This window comes from Diabrotica virgifera, chromosome 1 (assembly GCF_917563875.1).
Source record: "Diabrotica virgifera virgifera chromosome 1, PGI_DIABVI_V3a".
Lineage (NCBI taxonomy): Eukaryota > Metazoa > Arthropoda > Insecta > Coleoptera > Chrysomelidae > Diabrotica > Diabrotica virgifera.
In genome coordinates this window covers 86,593,745-86,615,581 of record NC_065443.1, presented here as the reverse complement: position 1 = coordinate 86,615,581, position 21,837 = coordinate 86,593,745, and the positions used below count along the sequence as shown (strand labels likewise).

At 32.2% G+C, this 21,837-nt stretch overlaps 1 protein-coding gene across 1 annotated transcript in view; it reads right to left on the bottom strand.

Annotated features, from left to right (window-relative positions):
• Window positions 1-21,837, bottom strand: part of LOC126891111 (SCY1-like protein 2) — a 242,079-nt gene that overhangs the window by 33,686 nt on the left and 186,556 nt on the right. The window lies entirely within an intron of this gene.

Here is a 21,837-nt window from a genome sequence, read left to right as displayed (position 1 = left end):
GTGCTACCAGTCCCAGTTCATCTGCATATCCTATGATCTGTGTTGAGCTTTGAATAATTGTCTTTTTCAGCCCTGTGTCCCTAATTACTCCTTCTAGAGCGATATTAAATAGTGTCGTTTATCGTTGACAGACTGTCTCCTTGTCTTACTTCAAGTTCTATTTTGATGTCATTTGTATCGCCCTCATTTGTTTTAACTTTTGCTGTTGAGTCTTTTATTGTCATTCTAGTTAGTCTTATTAATTTTACCGGTATCTCCATTTTTTTCATTTCTTTTAATAATTGTTGTCTGTATATGCTGTTGAAGGCCTGTTGGAAGTCGATGAATAGTAGGTATGTGTAATTCTATGTCATGTTCATAGCTTTTTTCAATTGTTTGTGTCAGTACGTGTATTGCATCTATTGTTGATCTTCCTTTGATCTATTGTTCTAAAACCCTGTTGATATGGTCCTATAATTTTTTCTGTGTATTGATTTAGTCGGTTTCTTATAATTGTGGTCAATATCTTATACTTTGTATTTAGTAGCATAATTGGTCTGTAGTTGCAGCACTTAGTTGGATCTCCTTTCTTAAAGATTGGTGCGATGTGTCCGTTTTTCCATTCTATGGGCATGCTTTCGTCCTTCCAAATTGTAACCATTAACTTGTGCATTCGCTTCGTGAGCTCCTCTCCGCCGTTGATGATCAGTTCATTGTTGATTTCATCTGGCCCTGGCGTTTTGTTTACTTTTAGTTGTTTTAATACCTCCATGAATTCCTAATAAGTACGTGCGACTTCCTCTTCATCTCTGTTATCTCTTATATCCTCATCCTCTGAATATGCCTTATTGTCGTTTGTGTATAGGTCCGTGAAATGTTTTTCCCAATCTTTTTTGTTTATTTTTGTGACAGATTTTTTGGTACTGTGTTGTTGTTTTATCTATTCGAACAATTTCTTGTTGGCTTTATTATTCGTTTCAAATTCTTGCATTTGTTCAGAGATCCATGTATTCTTCTTTCTTCTATAGAGTTTCAATGCTTCTTGTTTTTATTTTCTATATTGGTCCAGTTGTTCCTGTTCGGCACTTTGTAGCCATTTGTTTCTTGTGAGGTGCTTCAGTCGACTTTTTTGGTGACATTCCTCATCAAACCATTCTTTCGATTCTTTGTTTTTTTGGAATCCTATTATTTGTTCTGCTGTCTCTATTATGCTGTTCTTTATGTTTTTCCATTCTCCTTCTATTTCTATGTGCTCGTACTGACCCAATTTCTGTTCCAGTTGTTCTGCATATTGTTGCTTTGTTTCTTGCGTTTTCAGATTGGCTATATTCCATTTCCTCCTTTTTCCTTCCTTATGATTATTTGCTTTGATTATTTTCATCTTAAGTTTTGCTATCAACAATATGTGGTCAGTGCCTCCATTTGCCCCTCTATATGACCTTACGTCTTGTACTATTTGTGTCCACTTTTTCGAAATTAGAGTATGATTTATTTGGTTTCCATCCATTCTTCCTGGTATCATCCATGTTATTTCGTTTTCTTTTTTATGTTTATGCCCAGTACTAACTATATATGTATTTGTTGCTGCTGCTAGGTTGCAGATTTCTCCTCCATTATCATTCGTAGTTTCATGAATGGTTTCTTTGCCAGCTACATTACGATTATAGTCCTCCTTTCCGATCTTTGCATTGAAATCACCCAATATTATTAATATGTCATTCCTCGGAATATTTTCACAGGTTTCTTTCAGGATGTCTTAGAATTCTGTTTTATCTTCTTGGTTTGCTTCTTCGGTGGGTGCATAGCAATTGACTATCGAGATGTGGGCTTGTTTATTTTCTTATGTAAGATATCCTTTCATTAACTGCTTTGAATTGTATCAGTTTTTCCCTCATTTTTTTGTTCACCATAAATGCCGTACCATTCGTTCCCTGTTTGTTTTCTCCCGAATAATACATGCTAAAGTTTTTCTTCTCAATTTTTCCTTCTTTCTTCCATCGCATTTCCTGTACGGCTAGGATTTCTAGTTGGTATTTTTTCATTTCAAGAGCTATTTCTTGCATCTTACCTGCTGCCAGCATGGTTCTAATATTCCAAGAGCCCATTCTAATGGGTTTTGTTATTTTCTTCTTATTGAGATTCTTTCTTTATTTTGTGTGCGTTATTTTGTTTTCGTTAACCGTTTGCATTTCCGAGTCTTTTTTTGCCATGTCAATATCATATTTCAGCCGCTGTTCTTCGTTTATTAGTTTTTTGAATTTTCTATCAGCTGTTCTCTCTCTTCGTCCCATATCTAGATTTTGCCATTCACTATTAATTTCTTGTAGCCGATTTTCGTTTGCTTACCTTTGCTTCTTTCGTCCTTTGCTATTTTAGTTATTTCCTTTTGTATTTCTTTTTCTTTCGATGTCCAATCGTTGTTTATATAGATACGATCTTCCATTTTATCCGTGAGGGCTTCTGTTTCTATTGCGCATACTCTTTCTCCTATTTTTTTTTGCACTTCTTAGTTTTATTTGTATTTGCAACTCTTGGGCTCTGAAATTTTCCATTTCTTCTTTTAATTTCTTATAATCATTTGTTTCTACTTTCAACCCAGTTACGATCAAGCTTTTCTTTTTGCTAAATTTCTCCAGTTGCTAAATTCATTCATGTAGCTGTTTTACTTCTTTTTTTTAATTTTTGTTTCTCTGCTTTTACACCCATTAACTCTTTATTGGTTTGTTGTTATTCTTTCCTTATTTGTTTTATTTCCTGAAGCATTTCATCGTTTTTATTCATTAGCTCTTTCGTTATTGTAATCATAACATTTTCCATGTCTTCCTTGTTTTCGTTGCCTGCTTTGCTTGGTGACCGTTTTTTAATTTTACTTCTGTTAAAACAATCATCCAAGTTTCCTCTTTTGCGTTTCGTTTCATCATCGGTTTCACTTCCTGTGACATTTTTTCCATTTTCTAGGAGTGCAGCGCTAAATACCTGGAATACCAATATTAGATTATCAACAATACTTAAAAAATGAAAGTTACCAATTCACCGGTAGTTAATGCGTTATTTAAAAATTACCTGCGCACCAGAGTTGCCAGTTGGTCTGTAATTAGGATGGGGATTAAAATAGATACGAATTCACCGGGACCCGGAAATATGCACACCCTGATATTCTAGTTACGTAAGCTCGTCCGATTGGCGCATGACGTTAACAACAGAGTAAAGCATAGTCCCGTCTATGCGTTCGTAATACGAACGCGAATGAAATTTGAGAATAGTACAAATGAATGAATTATGACTAAAAGAAACTAAGTGATTTTTATAGTTTAGAGGAAAATTATTAAACTATTTACTTTTATTTAAATTGATTTTCAGTTATTTGTAAAGTTCCCAGTTTCTTGATTATATTGGTATCCGGAAAATAAAAATATTCATATAATCGATATCTACTAAAATTATTATATTTCGTTAGTTGGCAAAAATTGATTAGTGGCCTACACATTAGTAAATATAATTTTTACCAAGGGGAAGAAAAGCCCCAAAATAAAACCATAAATTTAATGGATTGATAAAAAAACAAAATTTTTTACTTTTTAAATAATGTATTTTATCAGATTTAAGTAAGAGGCTTGGAAAGACAAAAATAAGTTTTACAGTTTTCATGCCATGCACTTTATTTAAATTTTGTGCATGTGAAATAGACGTACATACAGCAACTATGTAGCAGTTTTCATAATTTTTCTTTTACGCAATGTCAGGTTGTTAAGAGACTTGTTTAATTCTTTAATTCGGAAGTACATCCGAGACCTAAAAAATAACTTGTTCGCTTTGTTAGAACAGTCTACAGTTACACTTTTGGACATAAGGTTTTCTAAATAATTTTTAGTTACCAAAATGGAATCACCATTCATGTGGAAGGAAAAATTGTCTCCAGTTACTTAATATATGACAAGAGAGTGTCTGATGGTTTACATAAACCACACTTACTCAAATGATCAACCCACGTGTACGTTGAAACATCTTCGGATTGAATACTGGAGTCCTTCAATTTATGGCAGATATAACCAGCCAAATTCTCCAAACCATCATACTCGAGGTCACTAATGTTTTTTCATTCTAACTCTCATTGAAAACTTGAAAATCCACAACTGTTTCGTTGTTAGAATCCAGCCTTTGGATCAATTGTCCAGAAATTGGTAAATCTGGGATGTCGTCTGTCTAAACGTTCGAAAATTCGTTCCGTTGTCTCTCCTACCCGTATATAACTTTTATAAAATAAAATAAAGCTTTTTGTTAACACTTTAAAAAAATTTTAATGGGTTTTCCCCGAAAAGAGCTTCATTTTTTGGTACTACGTATCACGTTAAAATATTTGATTTGGAATTTGAAGGATAAGATCGTCTTTTTATGAGCTACAAATTTACTTTTACTGGTTCTATAGACTAAGAATATACCATTTTTTCGTTTTTTTATATGCTACATTTTTTCCAAGAATATTTTTTCGATATAATACTTACTTTTTGAGTATTTGCGAAAAACCGCCGAAAATCGTGTTTTTTTTTTGTTGAAAAGTAAATATTTCTAGTCGCAAGTGACTCTAGTACCTACTACTAAATTAACCTAGTACCTAAGTTAAAAAAACTCTATAGAACAAAAGTTGCTTAAACTTAGTCAGATCTGTTTCCGGACTTATTTTAAACGTATATTTTTTCACCCTCCAAGTAAAAGCAATCAACGGCACAAATTCAACTTTGAAGTGGGGGATGGGTAGAATCTAAATCCAAATTTTCATGCAATTAGGAGTTGACCCTGAAAATTATGTGTGTTTCTTTTTATCTTTTAAATCATTTTACTTAATAGTAGATTATACCACGAGTCAATAATGATGGCTATTATTCCCGAGGAATATTTACGAACCGAGCCGCGTTAGCGGCGAGGGAATAACATTCCGAGGGAATGAGAGCCATTATTGCGAGTAGTATACTCTAGTTTATCTACGACAAATTAATTAATTTAAGATTTTTAATGAACAACTTTATTTGTTAAAAACATTAAAATTAGTAATAGTACAATTAATAAACTGAATTGGTTGAGAATCATCAGTAACTTTAGTAGAGTTTTTAATACAAATATTTGGGATCTCGATTGCTGTAGAGCAAGAAGATGGTACATTACTGTTTATCTCTTTAGCGATAGTATCTGCTGTAGTTGCCTTGTTTCCCATAGACTGATCAATGTATCCTTCAGCTACCTGTGTTGACTTCCAGCCCCCATGACGCTTTAATCCAGTTAAATCGCCTCCTCCATCAATATACAGAGTGGCAGATGATCTGCGATAACAAAGGCGTCAAAGGCCGGTATAACTTTGAGGATTTGGCAAGTTTAAATATTTGGCAATCTGCCTACCAATATCTGCAAATTTGTTCTTTCCTATACGTTGTATTGTACATTTAGATTTTTGATAATTTAGAAAGAATGAATTTATTTTCACATATGACGGACGGAGATCGATGTATTTTTATACGGTTTATATTTTGCACTTAATTCAGCGAAATAGGCCAGCAGAACATTTTCGGAAAATGATTTCGCGTTGTTTCGAACACGCCATTCGTTGAAGGTTGCGTACGTTTTATTATAAATGGATTTCGATGTTTCAGGTATTAAGGTAGATGCTGTTGCTGTAGGTAGTTCTACAATTTCTGGTGGTGTACAATTAAAAGATTCTTCATTTTCGTCCATCTCAACACAAACTGTCAAATATACTATTCGTTTGACAGTGACACTTTTTGAGGTTGATTATTTTGTTTCCGTGGTGAATTTTGTGATTGTTGTGCCAGAGGGATTAATAGCTATTAATCCCGCATTATTAATCCCTAAGGGATTATTATATGGCATTATAGTGCAAACACCACAAGTATAATACATATATTATGTATCAGTCGTAGATAAAATCATTTTTTAACTATCAAATAATAATTACATATTGAGTTATTTTATTTTTTAAACTTTAACAATATTTATAAAAAAATTTACTTTCTTGTAATGTATTTTTAAAACAAGCAATCATTTAAATAATTATTTTGTAACAATTTGTATTATTTAAGAATATAATAATTACATTTTGGTTTCGTAGTAAGTGTTTTTTTAAGAATATTAATGTATAGTTTTAAAATATTGTATTGCAAATAATTATCATTATTAAATGGTTATTATTTGTCAAGTATTCTTTTTCTTTTTTCACACCCTTATGTATGTAATAAAACTAAGGGACTTTCTGAAAGGTCAATCGTAGACTTTAAAGACACAAAAGAAGCGATACTTAAAAGTTACGCCCATTATATATCTTTATATCGTGGGAAATATACAATAAAACACGAGCTCCAACCGATCGACTAATACTCTTTAGAGCTGGCATCAGTGTGTGATCTCGCGTTGAACGGTAAATATCTAAAATTTCGTATATAAGTCCTCCCCTTTACTTTTCAGCGACGGATCTCGTTTCGCTGTAAATTTATCAGAAAAATTTAAGTACAAAAATCTTTTCCCCTCTAAGTGTGCCATGATTAATATGTTAATTATAAAGATACTTATGAACAATATACTCCAATAATTAATTTCCTATTGGTGGATCTCGGGTTGTCCTCGATTTAGTCGGATCTCGCCTTGATATGAAGACGTATATATATATATATATATATATATATATATATATATATATATATATATATATATATATATATATATATTTATATATATATATATATATATTGCATTTGCGTCCCTCGTGGCTTCTGTATAGTTTTGACTCTTCGTGACTTCCGATCAATATACAGCGTGTATATTAACAAGAATGATTCCATACAGTTAGCGCTCGCTTTGGCATCCGTTATACTGGCAACAATGTACTTATAATATCAAGTAAAGTATTTAACCTTGGTCGTGTTTACGTGAGAATTTAGTTGAAGAACCCAGACAAATTCTATTTATAACTTTTGCCAACTAGGTGGTTTGCTCGGATATACGATAAAGATTTGCTGTAAATTCTTTGTTTTCGTTTTTATACTCTTAATCAGGTTAGAAAAACTTATTTCTTGGGTGTAGTTATGAATAATGTATTTTCTAGACTTTAAAATTTTCTATTTTATTTCGATGGCAGATTATGGATTTCGGAAGATTTCGATGGAATAAGTTATAATGTAATATACCTAATACCACTATATGCCCTTGACAAATGTTTTTTTTTTTTTAGTTAATAATTGTTTGATGAGCCTTTCGATAGGTTAGGTTAGGTTTACCTTAAATTTTATTTTGATAAATAATCAGTATTGTTTCTCTCTCTCTCTCTCTCTTTCTCTCTCCCTCTCTCTCTCTCTCTCTCCCTCTCCCTGTAATACCTTCCCTTATTATGAAGTATTGGGCGCTCTTGCGTTTCTTAGCCAAAAATCAAAGATGGCTGATTCGCAGGATTAGCGCATTCTTTTCTGTTTTATTCTTTCGAAATTTGCTATACAAGTATTTTCCATTGCTCTCTGTTTCTCGCTCTTTGTTTGACTTCTCTTCATCTCAACGCCAATTCTTTCATGATCTCTTGTAAGAGTTCTTCTCCAGCTATTAATATTTAGATTTTGGTTAACTGTGATATACCGCCTGTGTTCCAGATTTTCCTTAAGAGGAAACAGTAGCGATCAACAGGTAGCGAAAATGCGTTCCAAGATTGCGGCTGTAATTTTGAATATTTTTTCGAAATATTTGGCACACGTATTCGTAATATAATAAAGAATGGCGGTACAGAGCCCAATTTGAAAAATATATTAATATGTAGAAATTACTCTGTAATTAAATACAATATTAAAAAAACGAGCCTGTACTGCCATTAAGAAGAACAAAAAAATACACTTCCTTCAAATAAACTTCTTTATCCGATGCCTAGATTTTGTGTAATTTTGGAACTACTAAAATTTTTTATTTCATTAGTAGTTCCAAAATGACACAAAATCTAGGCATCGGAAAAAAGTTTATTTGAAGAAAGTGTATTTTTTTGTTCTTCTTAATGGCGGTACAGGCTCGTTTTTTTAATATTGTATTTAATTACAGAGTAATTTCCACATATTAATATATTTTTCAAATTGGGCTCTGTACCGCCATTCTTTATTATATTACGAATACGTGTGCCAAATATCTCGAAAAAATATTCAAAATTAGAGCCGCAATCTTGGAACGCGTTTTGGCTACTTGTTGATCGCTACTGTATCACGTTAATGCATTATATGATTATATAATGAGTGCATATTGTGCCTTTACTATCCTTTTTTCTACAACTGCTCTACTAGCGCCTTTTTTCCATGATCGAACCCAAATATATAAAGTTATCTACATACCTCCTGTATTTGTCTTCCTTGTATTTTAATTTTAGTTTCTTGGTTGCTGTTTTTTTTTAAGTTTGGTTTTTTTTGTCTTTATCTTCAGGCCCATTATCTTGGGAGTATTTTGCAAGCTTGTTGATCTTCTTTTGCTTATGGCTGCTATGTTCGATTAGGGGACAAATGTCATCTGCGAACTACAAATCGTCCAACTAGTTATGCAATTTCCATCTAATACCTGTTTTATTATCGCTTATTTTCTGCATGATTCAGTCCGCTTTTATTATAAATATTGTCGGGGATAGCACACATTTTTGTTTAACTCCGCTTTGTATAGCTATATCTACTACCATTTTTCCCGCATGTTCTAGTCTGGCTCTATATTTCCTGTAAAATAGTCTGATTAAGTTGATTTATTTTATCGGTAGTCCACATAGTTTTAGAATCTTCCACATTTGTTCTCTGTTTGTACCATCGAAGGCCTTTTCAAAGTCAAAGTGAAAGTAAACATGTTTATATTTTTTTGCCATTCACCAGCTTGTTCCAAGATAATTATAGAGTACAAGAAATACAGAGGTACAGGGACAAGATACAGAGGTAGGTACAGATATAATACAAATGTGGTCGATAGTGGAGCGTTTTGCGCGAAAACCTTCTTGGTTGTTTCTTAGTCTTAGTTTCTTGTCTATTTCTGGCTTCAGTCTATTCAATATGATATTTGACATTATTTTGAATGTGGCACTTAGCAGTGTTATTTCTCGCCAATTCTCGCATTTATTTAAATCGCCCTTTTTTGGTATCTTAATGGTTAAACCCACGTTCCATTTCTGTGGGAGCTCCTGGTCGGCCCATATCTTGTTAAGGAATTTGTGTAACATTTGTACTGATTCGTTTGCGTCCGCCTTTATTAAATCTATCGGTAGTTTGTCGCTTTCAGCGGCTTTGCCATTTTTTTAGTTGATTCAGTGTGTTTTGTATTTCTTCTTTGGTAATTTCAACTGTTCTAATGTTTATTTCCTGTATTACATTATCTCCGTCTATATGTGGTGTTTGGAATATATTTCCTCGCAGAGTTCTTTTCATCTTTGTATTATTTTATGTTCTGATTTAATTATATTATTTCCTTGTTTATCTTTGATTTGTTTATTACTGTTTAGTGTTTTTCCTGTCAAATTTCGGATGATATTGTACTGTATTTGATGGTCGTTTTCTTGCGCAACTTTTTCTGACATTTTTACCATATGATTTACGTAGTATCTTTTGTCTTTTCTGGCTTGCTTTTTAACCGCTATATTTTTCTTTGTATTTCCTTTCTACTACTTTTCCTTAAAATAAGGTTTTTGTCAGGACACTTGACCAGCCAGGTAGCAAATGGTTCTTTTAGAGTTATACCTATTACATTATAAATACAAGAATGCCCGTCACAGTTCGGACGAGAGTTTTAATTATTAACAAATAAGGGTCAAATATGACAATTTTTTCGTTTAAATGGCTACAGGTAAAAATAACGTAATTAAATATCTTATTTAGATTATTCATCTTTTAGTAGATAAACAAAGGTTTAAAATGGAAGTTTTTGAGTTTTGTTCTGATTATTTGTTACTTCGGAAATTGCAAAATAAAACTAAATTTCGAAAATAAAGAAATTGCTATAACTTTTGCAAAAATGAACTTAAGACTTTGATATTGCATGAAATGTTGAGTCAAACAGTCCACATAATGCATAAAAAAATGCAAGACGATTTGTCAATTAGTTTAAATTGCATTCGATTTGTTTATCACAAAGAACTTTTTTGCAATGTTGTTGTTTAGAAAATAATAATGATACAGCAATTCTGTGGAAACCACAGAAAAGAAGAATACTTACATTTTCAACTTATTTAAAAAATCAATAAGAAGTCATTTTTACCATTCTGAAAACATTTTACGAAAGTAGAATCATTTTTGGCTTATAAACAATTTGAATAACCATATTAACATATTGACTAAATCTGCGTTGGGATTTGAAAAGCTGATATTTTGACACGAATTTAAAAAAATAAACTTTTCGCCTAGGTTAATTACGAGCAAATTAAGCCACTTTTATTACTTATTTAATTTACAGTTACTTCTATATACATAAAAGTCTCCTGTAACAGTGTTAGTTATCATATTCCTCCGAAACGGCTTGGCAGATTTTTATGAAATTTACACATATATTCTGTAGGATTGAAAATAGATTGTAATCAATTATTTATACCCATAAGTTATAAGGGGGTTACCCTCTGCCACTTTTTTATTGTTTTAGAAAAAATTGTCTACCTTAATTTTATAGTATGTACCATTAAAAATATATATACAACCCTTAATTTTCACCCTTCTATCACCAAGACCCTATTTTTTAATAGCCATCTATTTATTTACATCTATAAAATTCTCCTGTCGTAATGTTAGTTGCCATAATCCTCCGATACCGCTTGAACGATTTTTATGAAATTATATATGTATACTCGAAGGTCTTAGAATCATAATTATCGGCCCCATAACATTTTGTATTGTTAGGTAGGTATATGTGTACATAACATACTCTACAAGACTACAAGAAATATATATAAATTTTAAAAAAATAATGATCAAAATCCATCAACTATCTCTGGAGATATAAAGAGCAACATATCTTTGAAAAATAAATTTCATTTTTTGAGTGCACGGATTTTAATAATTCCCCTCCACCGACCACGAGTCGATTTCGTTAGGGCCTTATTTTTAAAGATATATTAACCACTCTGTTCAAGTTTACTCAAACTTTTACATATAAAATATATACATACCTTGAACTTTAAACTAGCGCTAGTTAGCTTTCTTAATAAAAAAAAGTGGCTAACTTTGACCGTAATTAACCAAGGTGAATGTTTTTTTAACATTTATGTAAAAGTACACATCGAAAACAATGTGATAACTACATGGGTATTTCCTGTACACCAACAATCAGCAAAATATACGGAAGGATCTTAAAAAACCGAATAGAGACGAATACAAGAAAATGGAAGCAGAAGAACAAGCAGGATTTAGAGCCGGAAGATCTACAATTGATCACCTTTTTGCAATCGCACAAGTCATGGAAAAGAAAACAGCGATTAACCAAGAGATTCATTTCGTATATTATATTGATCTGAAAAAGGCATACGACAGTGTACCTTCGGTAAAGTTATGGGAGGCAATGGAGAATACAAATATAAACATAGAAATGTGAAAAGTGAAAATTACCCCTAACTGTAAAAAATTATAAAACAACATTTTTAACTTTAATATTGTCAACATTTGGTTTTTATTAGGTACATAATGATTGTTTTATGCTTTAAGATATACTATCATAATATTTCAACCCTTAAAACCACCCTTGTTGAAGCTATATATAAAAAAATTACTTATCCTAAAAGAATCATTTCGGCTTGCATCGATTTACATAAAAATTTGGGATTAGGATCATATCACCCTGTACTTCATATTCTAGATCATGCTTAAGGGCGTTGATTATTTTAGGGGTGTAACCTACCCCTTATTGACAAAAATATATAAAAACATTGTAAATTTTAATATGGGAAAAATTTGGTTTTGATTGGTTAAATAATGATTGTTTTATACTTTAGGATAAAATATCATATTTCAACCCTTAAAAACCACCCTTAATAACATCACAATTTTTATAAGTAGATAGTTTAATAGATCTATACAGAAAAAAGTAGAATTAAAGAATTACAAAAACATTTATTTACAAAAAAATACGAATTTACAAATATGTACAAATACAAATAGTTTTTTAGTCATCTTCCAGTATATCAACCGGTTCTGTGGTATTATACATACATTGAAAATTATCCATAAGCAGCCTATTCGATATTTAAAAAAAATCGTTTTCTAAACATGGCTCCTTCATTTTTGACGATAAAAAGTTTTTTCAAAAATAATTCTGTAGGATTTTTGAAGAGTTCTAAGACCGTGAAAGCTAAATTCTGTAAGATCCCTTAGTTTTTAATTGGGGTGAGTTTAAAAGACTCGAATAAGGGGGTGTCTGCTCGTAAATAGAGGTTTCAAATAGCCATAGTATCTCGCTATCTGTTCACTGTAATGAAAATCCATGCACAAGAGAATTTTACTTATTAAATAATAAGCTACAATTTAATAGTCCATAATTTTTTCGTATCTCCAGTATTTTCGGAGATATTTTGAAGTAAAAGGTGACATAGGAAATTGCAAAAAATCAATTTTTCTTTAAAGTCCAATTTTTCTAAAATTAGGCCTTTTAAATAGGTCAAACTTCTTGGGTGTATTGATAATACGAATATAAAGGGAATTACAGAAAGGTGAAGACCAATTTTTAATTAGTAGGGTAGTTAGGGGGTTGTTTTCATCGATTTTTTCATAGAGAATAGCAGGTACCGACATTTTTTGATCATAAGTCGCTTAATTTTCATGCTAGGAGCTTCATATTATTATTTTTTGAAAGGTCTATCATTATACTTAAAAAGATTATTTAAGTTTAATTTAATTTGTGTTACTAAAAGATGCATTTTTGATATCTACAGTTTTTTTGAATAAATCCATATTTTTCGAGGTATTCTCAAAAAACCATCGACTTTTTTCGTCGAAAAACTGTTACTTTCAAGCGCGAATATCTCGAAAAATACTAGTTTTACAAAGAAAATGTAAAAAACATTTTTTTCTTAGAATTCATTTTTACATCGATTTACGTGGTTAAAATATAATAAAAAATTCCCGTCCCCGAGATGGGGTGGCAACCACCCCAAGCTTTTAGCGTACAGCGGCATGATATAGAAAATGATCCTTGGACTATTCCCTACCCTCTGTGAAAATTTCAAGTAAATCCATGCTGGACGAAAAAATTGCGAGCCAAAATGCTTCATTTTCTCGACTATAGAAGAAGGAGAAACAATCAGTAAATGTAACGAATATAAATACCTGGGTATGAAAATCACGAATGATGGAACACTGGACGGAGCCATTAAAGAACGAAATACTCAGGGCAGGAAAGCAATTAGGCTCCTAAACTCAGTACTCTGGGACAAGCAGATAAACAACCAAAACAAGAAAAAATCTATAACGCCGTAGTGAAAAGCATTATAACATACAGCTGCGAAGTATGGCATATCAAGGAAAAATCAAAACAAATGTTAGATGTCACTGAAATGGATTTTTGGTGAAGAGCTGCAGGAAGATCAAGAAGAGAACATGTCACCAATGAACGGATACGAGAAATAATGAAGGTCACACATACAATAAATGACGAAATCAACGAAATAAACTACGATGGTTGGGTCACGTACAAAGAATGCATGAAGATAGAATCACAAAACAAGTGCAAAACTAGAAACCGCAAGGTAGAAGAAGAAGAGGTAGACCGAGAAAAAGTTGACAGGCAGGAATAAACAAAGCCATGGATGAAAGAGGTCTGTAAGTAGATCAATGTGCGGACAGAGAGGAATGGCGAACGGCGAACGGGTATCGGAAGACGGAGAAGGTTATAAACCGATAATACAATAATAATGTAAAAGTACCAGCTTTTTAAATCCTAAAGTCTAGGGATGGTGCATGGCGGTTGTTGAACAAAAAACCGGGTTTCGGTTATACCGTTTTTTTTACTTACGGTTTAACCTGGCGGTTATAACCGGTCAAATAACCGGTTGTTCCAAAAACCGGTTTTCGTTTTTTTAATCAAAAGCAAATAGGTTATAATGTTACATTTATATTGCACTTTAGTTTGCTCAATTTTCCTCCCGAAAAATTTCCCAACCAATTCAACCTATAAAAACTTTCCTAGGCGCTCTCAAATTACCCTAAAAATGGGCGAAAGTACCCCAATCTCTGATTCGTCGCTCGTTGTAGACGGCTTCGGCGTATAGTGCGTTGTCAATAATTGGGATATTCTCAAAAATGATGATCCTACCCGATCTACCGAATGTCCCTTAGATCTATCAAGTTTAGAAAAATATCCAAATGACTTATATTTTACTTAAAAATAAATTCGATAAACCAATTCATTATTTACTTCTCTATTGCCATCAAAAAATTTCAGTAGGTTATATTTTTTAATACGTTTGTAATACCTACCTTTTATTTCCTAATATTTAAAAATTACATATTGGAGATTCCTAATCGTATTTCGGTATTCACATTTCATACAAGACTCTCAAGTCTCAAGTACTCAAGTATAAACAATTTTTAGATGATGGTTGGAATATCGATTTCAAGCAGATCACTTACTTTTTTACGTAACTATATTATCATCTAAAACTAAATAACTATTCCCAAAATTGTTTCATAAAAGCTGATGTGACAATTTCGTCCAGTTCTCTATTAGTAAATAAAAGTTGAATTATGGTTGTTTGGGTTAATTACTTATTACTTCGCATATTATTTATAATACATATGATTGAGATCGAAGATAGATAGAAATTTCTTCATTTTTCTCTAAATAAATTTTTTTTCCACAGGTAACTTATTCGGTTTTTCACCGGTTATTACTTTAAAAAGAAAAAACCGGTTATAATCGGGACAAAAAAAACGGTAAAACCGATTATTTCGAATTAAAAAACCGGTTTTAGGTTATAACCGGTAGGTTTTTCCCATCCCTAAATCGATTAATTTAGTTTTCAGTCAATACTAACAAAGTTATTCAAATTGTTTATAAGCCAAAAATGACTCTACTTTACTAAAATATTTTCGGAATGATAAAAATGACTTTTTTTAATTTTTTTAAAAACTTTGAAAACATAAGTATTCTTTTTTCATGCGGTTTTCACATAGCAAATTTTTTATTTTTGAAATTTAAGTTTTATTTTGCAACTTCCGAAGCAACAAATAATCGTACCAAAATTCAAAAACTGACATTTTTGACCCTTATTTGCTAATAACTAAAATTATCGTCCGAACTGTAACGGACATTTTTATATTTATAATGTAATAGGTATATAGTATCCAAAAAATCCATTTGCAACCTGGCCGGTCAAGTGTTCCGAACGTATATTTTTGCCTTATTTCCCTGGAGTACAATGTGTCTCCGGTTATCCATTTCTTTTCTCTTTTTTTTTTCATCCCTATAATTTCGTTTGCAGTTTTTGCATAATATCCTTGAAGTTCTTCCATATTTCTTCCACTGTTTCCTCATGTTGGGACACTGCTGTTCGGTTTAATTTCAATCTTTTTGTGAATTCGATTCTTGTGTTTACTTTCCGGTTTTTGTCTTTGGCTAATTTCATCTTTATTTTGACCCTTACTTCAAAGACGCATGTCTTTGATATGTTTAATTGCAGACCAAATATTTGATTTTCGTTTTCAACCAGTCGTGTAAGATCAATCAGCTCTGATTGACTATTTGCAAGAAGGGCTGTGTCATCTGCGAAACGTAGGTTGTCTATTTTATGATTATTTATTGAGATGACTTTTTCCCATCCTTCAAGTGCTCTTCTCATAATATGCTCTTCATATATGTTGAATAATCGTGGAGATAGTATACATCCCTGTCTGACACCCTGTTCTGGATGAAATTCCTTTGAAAGTGTGTCAAGCACTTTAACTGATCCAATAGTGTGTTCGTATAGTTCAGTTATAAGCGAAATAAGGTGTTGGGGTACGCCTACTTCTTTTAGTATTTGCCATAAGTGTCTCCACTTGACCCTGTCGAACGCCTTACGATAATCTATAAAGCATATGTACAGTGGAATATTAAATTCCCTATATTTTTCGATTATCTGTCTTATATTCAACAGGTGTTCTCGAGTACCTCTACCTTTGGTAAATCCAGTTTGCTCTTGTGGAATTTCTCTTTGAAGGAATGTTTTTAGTCTCTCATTGATTATATTTAGTATTATTTTACTGGCATGTGATATAAGAGAAATAGTTCTATAATTGTCGCATTTATGGAAGCTGCCTTTTTTATGAATTGTTGTTATTGTAGATTTTTTCCAGTCTTCAGGCCATTGTTTAGAATGCCATATTTGGTTACAGAGTAGATGAAGTAATTTTACGCCAGTTTCTTCTGTGGCTTTGAGTATTTCTGCTGTTATCATATCTGGACCTGGTGCTTTATTATATTTAAGCTTAATGATCACTAGTCTTACTTTATTTTCAAGTATATCAGGTTCTCCTTCTACTTCATCAAAGATTTGGTTAACAGGTTCTTGGGGTTAATCATCTTTATATAGGTACTTGCAATACGATCTCCATGTCTCTGCTATATCTTCTCTGATTGTTCTCAGAGTTCCAGTGTTGTCTTCAATGGCCCAAGTTCTGGCTTTGAAGTATCTTGTTAAGTAGCGTATTTTTCTAAATAGATCTCTCGGCTGATTATTCTGATCATGTCTCTCAATTTCTTTGCATATACTTTGATAGTACCGTTTTTTATCTGCCTTGCATCTTCGCTTTACTTTTTTATTGAGGTTTCTTAAACTAGCTTTTTTCCTTTCACTATGCATACCACTTTGACAAAGATTTCTTCTATTCTCAATGATTTGAAAGGTTCCATCTGTTATCCAGTGTTTCCGTTTCACAGGATTAGGTGTTGTTACACAATGTTTAAAAGTCTCCCATATTTCTTGTGATGTTCCGTTACGAATAGAGGGCATTATTTTATGTAATTACTTCTTGGAGAAGTTCGTCCTGCGTTTTTAGTTCTATCTAATGATCTATCTGATTATATCTATTATACAGGTGGTGACATTATAATTGATATATTATAGTAAGAGAATAGAAAAATTATATTATTAAAAATATTGTAATAAATAATTATATATGCATCTATAAGCGAGGTTCCTATAGCCTCTGCTACTTCTCGCATTTCGACCGCTATCTTTTTCAGTCCATCCATTCGTCTTCTTTGATGGCTTTATCTCTCATGATGTACTGTACATCTTCTTCCCAGGTAACTGAAGGCCTTCCCCTTCTTCTTCTTTGTTGTGGTATGTAATTTAAAGCTTTCTTTGGTCATCTATCTTCATTCATTCGTTTGACGTGACCATACCACACTAGTTGTCTCGTTTCAATTCTATCTACACTGGAATATACAGTTTTTGTCCTCCTTCCTGATGCGATCTTTTATATACCACACGCTCTCCTTAGATAATCTATTTCTACTACCTACTTCTATTCTCTTTCTATCTTTTTTTGTGATCTGCCAAACTTCTGCTCCATAAGTCATAATAGGCTCTACCAAGGTACGATAGATTGTCGTTTTTTGTTTTATCTCTTTAGACCATAGTAGAGAGCTTATAATGTTTACCGCTATTTTGCCCTGCTGTGTTCTATTTTCGATGTCGCTTTTGCCTTCTTTAGATAATATAGATTCGAGATATTTATATTCTTTAAATGTATTTGTTGTTCTAATTTCTAAATCTGGATCTCCTAATAAAGAATTAAGAATTAAATTCTAACACTTCTATAATATGTTACAATTGAGCAATTAGACTACCAGTTTCGGCAACTGGTTATGATAAATTCATCAATTTTAATGAACATACTTCTTAATTGTTTTTATTCTTGCAGTAAAAAAATACACTGTTAATTATACAAAGAGAATATCATTAATCTGTCACAACAATAATTGTTTTAACATACTACAATAATCATTTATAAAAATATCCGAAGTCTAAATACCAACATTTGAGGTGGCAACAGCGTAGTAGAAGCCATGAGGACATTAACTGAAATATACGAATTCCGCGACAACCTTAAAATGAATAAATATATATTTGGACGTCATCAAAACCGTTAAAGTGATTTTAGATATACAGCAAGCGAACGTGGCGCGCCTGACGGCAACTGCCTCAAGTAATGTGTATATTATTATACAGATAACGTGTCTGAGGACATCCGGCCAATATTTTGTTCAAGCATTGTAGGAAGTGGTACCTTTCACCTGCGATAAATTTTAGAGAAAATCCTCGTGGCAACCGTATATCGGAGTCCACGAAGACCTGGACGCCACGAGAGACTACAGTTTAACATGGGGGGACGTCATGAGATGCTAAAAATAAATATATATATATATATATATATATATATATATATATATATATACATCCCGCTATCATTATGTCATCTTTTCATGTTGCAGTCATTTGGCATCACTAAGAAATACTATCATTTTCGAATTTTAATTCGTGTATGTTTGTTGAGCGCATTTTTTAATGCCCTGTATCGTTCTCAGTTTTCTAAAATTTTGATTTTAAAAATTTAAATTATATACAAAAATTTTTACACTTCACAGCCATTTTGACTTCCACCACATAAAAATGTGTATTTGCGGTGTATTTGCCGTCAATCGATGTTGCCACGAGTTAAAAATATCGAGCGTTTGAGGCCAGGTAGAAAACGTATATTATGAACTATATAAAAGGTGGGTTCTTTATTTACCTGTTCGGCTGGTAAGGGTCCAAATATTTTACGAGTTGAATTGTGTTTATTTTATTTCATCTGTTAAATTATAATTTTCTCATAACGACTTAAAATATTTGTTTGAAAAATTAATTTTGTGTCATTCCATTTCAAATCGCTCAATTTTGGAGCAAAAAAAATTTGGACCTCCGATTTGTCTGAAAATTAGTATATAGCTTCTGCGGGACGTAAAAATAAGATATTTAAGGTCAAAAAATCTTCTTCTTTTTTTCTCAAAATGTTATTTTATTCGATTTTACAGTGATTTGGTGTTTATTTATACAAATTTCCATTTTATCTCGTAAAGTATCAATGGAAAACATAATATTTTAATAGAAGGGACTCAAAAATGTCGTTATATGGCATTATAACAAGTTACTTTGATTCAAAACAAGCTTTTGATAAAATTTTATAGTGTAGAAAACGTTAAAATACCGTTTTTTTACATTTTTCTCCATTCCCAAAATGCATCATAATCGATTTGGCTGAAAATTTGCCCACAGATAGACAAAACATAGGACTTTAAGTGGTCATAAGGATTTGAATTATATTACAATACCCAAAAAGTTACATGCAATATTATAGTCAAAAATATAGGCGTCTACTGTAAGTAAAATTAACTCGAAAATATCGACCTCACGACAAAAATTTTTAAAAAGAAATTGTAATAATTGTAAATACGATTTATTTGGAACAATTTCAGTTCCTTCCATTTTTGTCGAAAAGTTAAAAATGGCGGAGATATTGAGCAAAACAGGTTCTCCTTTAAAATCAAGATGGCCGCTAACGTAACGGAGGAATTCATTCGCGATTTTAAATTTAGGCTACTATTGACTCCCCTAAAGATCAGAAAAATAAATTTTTGTGCAGCTTGGCATTCAAGGTCAAATGCTATCCCGACTGGACTAATATATACTTTTGAGTATGATATTACTGCATGTAACTTTTTTGGTATTGTAATATAATTCAAATCCTTCTAACCACTTAAAGTCCCATCTTTTAGCTATCTGCGGGCAAATTTTTAGCCAAATCGATGATGATGTATTTTGGGAATGGAGGAAAATGTAAAAAACGGTATTTTAGCGTTTTTTACACTATAAAATTTGATCAAAATCTTGTTTTGATTCAAAATAACTTGTTATAATGCCATATAATGACATTTTTGAGTCATTTCTATTAAAATATTATGTTTTTCATTGATACTTTACGACAGAAAATGCAAATTTGTTTAAATAAACACCAAATCACTGTAAAATCGCATAAAATAACATTTTGAGAAAAAAAGAAGAAAAAGATTTTTTGACCTTAAATATCTTCTTTTTACGTCCCGTAGAAGATATATACCAATTTTCAGACAAATCGGAGATCCAAATTTTTTTGCCTGAGTGATTTGACATGGAATGTACCTTTTACATTTTCATTTAATTTACTTACGGTTTTTGTTCAGAATTTTGAAGAAACGCTTGGTTTGACATAAAATTTGGGACACGCATAGCTAATATGTTAAAGAAAAAAAGTGATATTGTGCCGATATGTGCTTTTGATCTGGAGGTGAGTTTCGTCCGTTATCGGGGATGAAAACAAATACGTTCAAATAAGTCCGGAATTGGATAAACTGACTAATTCTAAGCAACTTCTATTTTATAAAGTTTTTCACTAAGTCAATACTTTTAGAGATATTTGCGAGTGAATATGTTCATTTTTCAACAACAAAAAAAGGCACGTTTTTAGACGGTTTTTCGCAAATAACTCAAAAAGTAGGTACCTACTTTATTGAAAAAAAAAATAGCAAATAGCAAATATAGCACATAGAAAAGTGAAAAAATGGTATATGTGTCAGGTCTGTAGACCCAGTAGAAGCAGAGTTATTGCTAAGCTTTGTTTTAAAACCAAGAGGAGTAGGTAAACTAACCCTAATAGCACACGACGTCCTCTGGACGTCCAAAATAGGTCCATTTTTGGTCCTAACGTCCATGGACTATAAATGGACGTTCTTTGGACGTCCGGCGTTGGACGTCCTTCGGTGGACTAAATATGTACGTCCTTCGGACGTCCGACGTTGGATGTCCTTCGGTGGACTAAATATGTACGTCCTTCGGACGTCCGATGTTGGACGTTCTTCGGGTGGAATAAATATGAACGTCCTTTGGACGTCCGTACTGGACGAAATACGGACGTTTGCTGATCGTCCATATTCGACATATTATACGAATTACGGGATAAAATAGCAAAATAATTCAATAAAATATTAACTTAATTATGTTAATAAAATAGTTTACATCGAAAAGATAATTATATTTAATTCAAAATTGCACAGTTTAATATTCTAAACATGTTTTTGTTTTTTTTTTGTAAAGTGTGAAAATCTTATTTGTAAATTATTTGTTACAATGTTTTATTATTCTAGTTACCAAGATGACATAAGTTTGCTAATTAATTCTAGTAAGCAAAAATATAATTTTTATCAATGTATCTGTACTAAAAATGAATCTTAAGAGCATCTTTTTGAAGTTGAATATACGTGGCCGTGCCCAAAATAGGTCCAGTCTTAGTCCTAATGTCTATGGACTATAAATGGATGTCCTTTGGACGTCCGACGTTGGACGTACTTCGGGTGGAATAAATATGAATACGGTGGACTAAATATATACGTCCTTCGGACTTCCGATGGTGGACGTCCGATGGTGGAATAAATACGAACGTCCTTTGGACGTCCGTACTGGACGAAATACGGACTTTTTGTGGACGTCTGAAAATCACCCCCACTACTTGGTTCCTCTGTTCACAAAACTATAACGATAGGCGATAGATTTTCGATTTTCGATTCACCCACCGATATCAGTTCGAAGTTGGAGAGTTGATCTCTCAGTCGTTGTCGTCGTTAGGGCTCCCACGTAGAGTTTTATTCATTAACCACTGATTTTCATAATGTAAGAGATTATATTATATATGAATTAAAGTATAATATACTTATACATATACTATATATTACGTAAAACTATGAAGACGCTGTTTCACAACATAACACAGAGTCCGACCGCCTCATCGGGCCATTTAGAGCATCAATGCATAAGCCCATCCAATG